General features: G+C 38.5%; 1 protein-coding gene across 1 annotated transcript in view; it reads left to right on the top strand.

The window, feature by feature from the left end:
* NDC80 (NDC80 kinetochore complex component) overlaps positions 1-4,718 on the top strand; it is a 96,098-nt gene that overhangs the window by 80,413 nt on the left and 10,967 nt on the right. The window contains exons 18-19 of the mRNA XM_006867275.1: positions 2,452-2,460; positions 4,469-4,479. The gene's annotated coding sequence lies outside the window, so the exon portion shown is untranslated. The remainder of the gene's footprint in view (positions 1-2,451; positions 2,461-4,468; positions 4,480-4,718) is intronic.

Below are 4,718 nucleotides of genomic sequence, written 5' to 3'. Positions count from 1 at the left end.
CTGGAAATTCTCTGTCAATGTATGATTGTAGCCATTTCTGTATTTCCTTTAGAACAACTTTACTCACTTCAGATATCAAAGAGATTGTCCGATGATTTCCGCATTCCGTTGGGTCACCTCTCTGCAATGGGCACAAGTACGGATCTCTTCCAATCAGTTGGCCAGATAGCTGACTTCCAAATTTCTTGGCAGAGATGAGAGAGTGCCTCCTTGCCGCCTCACTTTCTTAAAAGATTTCAAGTTAGAACTAACTCAATGGCACACAGCAGCAGCAGCAACTTTGGATGAAAAAGTAACTTTCATTTTGTTTAATACCATCAAGTCAGTTCTGACTCATCACAACCCTGTATAGAGTTTCCAAGGGGTAGCCGATGAGCTTGAACCACCAACCTTGTTCAAACCATCTTTGCCATACAACGCATAATCCAGGACTCCAATAATGTAGCTATTAGACTTTAAACCATGAGTCAACCAATTTTTTAACATGCCAAATCTTGCCATACCCATTTATTCATTCATCAATTGTCTATGGTGTGCCAAACAAGAATCATTTACCCAGCAAAGCTCTCAATCAAATACAATGGTATCATAAAAATATTGCAGGATAAACAGATGCTAAGGAACTTTGTCAAAGTCACCCAGTGCTTCAATATATCCTAAAGGGAGTTTTTTGAACTGAGTACCAAAAAGAACGGACAACAATCAGAGACTAACAAACGTGGCAACACCACCTGGAACTCCATTGACAGATGGAAGAGTCCAGAACAGAACAAAACTACAAGAATGAATGAAAGTGAGTCTGGGAGGTCAACCAATGATCAAAACAATTACAATGCAAAAGGAGAGGGAAATAAGGAACAGAGATACAGGTGGTGAGGAGGTCAGGTAAATTTCAGGATAAAATAAACTTAAATGAAGGAAAGTGTTAATAGAATATAGGGTAACCTCAAAATTAATACTACACAACATATCAAGAAAATGAAAATCCAAGAACATGGAAACATGACTCATTAAAAGTATGAAGAAACTGACAAGAAAAGCACAGAAAAACATGAACTCAGCACAGGAAGGCATGCAAAACAAAGAAACCGGCAGCACCACAATAAAACATGTAATTACAGCAATTAACTCATACCTATTGATAATTATTGAAATAAAAATTGAAATCTTTCAAGAAAGTTAAGACAACACTGGAGGCAGTCATCTATGCCCAGAAATTTGGAAGACAACTATCTGGCCAACTGCCGCAATGGAATGCAGAAATCATCGAACAATCTCTTTGATATGCCATACGAGTAAAGTTTTACTAAAGGTAATAGAAACTGCTGCAAGCATTCACTGACAGAACTTCCGGAGGTTCAAGCTGGTCAGAAGAGGATGTAGAATAATGAATACCTTTAGTGATGTCCTATGGATCTTGGCTGAAAGCAGAGAATACTAGAAAGATGTTTACCTGTGCTTTATTGACTATGCAAAGGCTTTCAGTTGTGTGGATCATGACAAGCTATGCACAATGTTGTGAAGTATAAGTATTCTGGAATTGTGCTGAGGATTCTGTACATGGACCGTGGGTAGTTGTTCAAACAGAACATGGGAATACTGAATGGTTTAAAATTAAGAAAGGTGTGCGACAAGGTTGTATTCTTTCACTATACTTATTCAACCTGTATGCTGAGTAAATAATCTGAGAAGCTGGGTTTTATGAAGAAAAACATGACATCAGCATTGGAGGAAGAATCATTAACAACCTGCGATATGCAGATGATACAACCTTGCTTACTGAAAGTTGAGAGGACTTAAAATATTTACTGATGAAGATCAAAGAGCACAGCCTTCAGTGTGGATTGCATTTCAAAATAAAGCAAAAATCCTCACCACTGGACCAATAAACAAGATTCTTAACAATGGAGAAAAGATTAAAGTTGTCAAGGACTTCATTATTGGATCAACTATCAATACTCATGGAAGTAGCAGTCAAGAAAAACGACATACTGCACTAGGCAAATCTGCTGCACAAGACCTTTTTAAAGAGTTGAAGAACAAAGGTATCAGCTTGAAGACCAAGGTACATCTGACCCAAGCCATAGTATTTTCAATAACCTCATATGCATACAAAAACTGGACAGTGAATAAGGAAGACTGTAGAAGAATTGATGCATTTGATTTATAGTGTTGGAGGAAGAATACTGAAAGTGACATGGGCTGCCAAAAGATCCAACAGGTCTGTATTGAAAGAAGTGCAGCCAGAATATTCCTTGGAGGCCAAGTTGGCCTAACTTCGTCTCTCCTACATTGGACATATTGTCAGGAGGGACCAGTGGATGGAGAAGAATATCAATGTTTGTTAAGGTGGAGGGTCAGAGAAAAAGGGGAAGACCACCAACGAGCTGGATTGGCAAAGTGGCAGCATCAATGGGCTCAAATGTAGCAACATTTTTGAGGTTGGCCCAGGACCAGGTAGTGTTTCACTCTGTTGTGCATTAGGCCACTATGAGTTGGTACGGATTCAATGGCACCTACACAACATGGATAATTACACTGAATGTCAATGGATTAAATGCACCAGTCAAGAGACACAGTGGCAGAATGAATAAGAAATCAAGATCGTTCAATATGCTGTTTGCTAAAGACACACCTTACACACAAAGACAAAAACAGATTAAAAGTTAAAGGATGGAAAAAAATATATACCAAGCTAATTGCAATCAAAAACGACTGGGGCGGGGGGGGGAGGTGGGACACAAGCCAAAATGCCAATACTTGTGGTCGTCATGTGCCGTGAAGTCGGTTCCGACTCATAGTGACCTTGTACGGGGTTTTTGAGTCTATAAATGTTTGAGGGAGTACAAACCCTCATAGTCCCATGGAACAGCTTGTAGTTTCAAACTGCTGACCTTAAGGTTCTCAGCCTGATTCGTAACCACTGCACTACCACAGCTCCTTAGTGACAATACTAACCTCTGATAAACTTTATGGCAAATAACAGCATAAAAGATAAAGAACGACATTATCACATGATTAAAGAGTCAATTGAACAAGATGATAAAATCACAATAAATAAATATGGTCTCAACAAAAGAGCCCCAAAAGATATAAAGCAAACCCCTAATAGAACGGAAGAAAGAAACAGACAAATCTACAGATAGTAGGGATTTGAATACACCACTTTCAAAAAAAGATAGTGCATCCAGAAAGAAACTCGACAAAGACTCAGGAATAAAACACAACCATGGAACATTCTCCAGAATAGACCATATGTTAGGCCACAAAACAAGACTCTATAAATTTACAAACATCAAAATACTACAAAATATCTTCTCAAATTACAATGCTATATAATTAGGAACTCTCTATGATGACTTGAGTAACACAATTGAGTAGCTGTGACTAATTGTATGGCTTTTTTTTTTTTTTAACTTTTGTCTTAATTATCCACAAGTGAGTGGCATTAGCAATCAAATTGATTGTCTCACACTTTAGGAGATTGATGTTAGGTGCCATTGAGTATGGTCCTACTCACAGCAACCCCAACATAATGAAACATCGCTTGATCCTGTGCCATTCTCACATTAGTTGTTAGTTTGAGCCCATAGTTGCAGCTACTGAGTAAATCCATGTAATTGAGGGTCTTCCTCTCATTCACTGACCCTCCATTTTATCAAGCATGATGTCCTCCAGGGACTACTCTCTGGACACATGTCCAAAGTACAAGAGTTGTTTCTCAGGAGCAAATCATCTCTATTTCTCTCAAACAGATTTTTTCCTTCTTGTGGCAGTCTATAGTATGCTCAATATTCTTCATCAACACTATAATGCAAAAGCATCAATTCCTCTCCACTATTCCTTGTTCCAGAACTTGCAGGAAAGAGAGCAGTCTGTTAAGTCGGGAGCCAATAATCATAGAGTTAACTGCCAAACTACTGGGAGTCCCAGCCCAATCAATTTGACACAGAACCTTACCTATCACATTAAGCATGCATATGTTGTTGTTGTTAAGTACCATGGAGTTGGCTCAAACTCATAATGACCTTGCTCAGGGTTACATGAGGCAACTGAAAATATTATGTCTTGGGTCAGGCACACCTTAGTCTTCAAAGAGACACCCTTACTCTATAACACTTAAAAGATATTTTCCAGGAGATAGTAGCATAGTGGTTATGAATCGGGCTGCTAACCTCAAGGTTGTCAGTTTGAAACTATCAGCCATTCCGCGGGAGAAAGATGAGGCTTTCTGCTCCCATAAAGATTTAAGGCCTCAGAAACCCTGTGCAGGCTCACTATGAGTTGGAACCGACTCCATGGTACTTCACAACAACAATTCCCAACGTAATATGTCGTTGAATGTTCTGACTGCTATTTCCTTGAGTATTGATTGTGGATCCAAATAAAGTGAAATCCTGACAATTTCGATCTCTTCTCTGTTTTTCATGTTATTTATTGAAGATTTTTGGTTTTCTTTACATTTAAGTATATTCCATAGTCAAGGCTGTATTCTTTCATCTTCCAACAAGCATGTAGTTGTATTATCTATATATCACAGGCTGTTAAGGAGCTTTCCTCCAATCCTAATGCCATGTTTTGCTTCATATCATCTGACTTTTTGTATTTGCTTAGCATTCAAATTAAATAAGCCTGGTGAAAGATTCACACCTGATTTTAAACCACTCAGTCTCCCCTTGTTTTGTTCTAACTACTGCCTCTTAACTATGTACAGGTTC

The sequence above is a fragment of the Chrysochloris asiatica genome, unplaced genomic scaffold, assembly GCF_000296735.1.
Source record: "Chrysochloris asiatica unplaced genomic scaffold, ChrAsi1.0 scaffold00103, whole genome shotgun sequence".
NCBI classification, from domain to species: domain Eukaryota; kingdom Metazoa; phylum Chordata; class Mammalia; order Afrosoricida; family Chrysochloridae; genus Chrysochloris; species Chrysochloris asiatica.
This window is presented reverse-complemented; position numbering and strand designations above follow the sequence as displayed.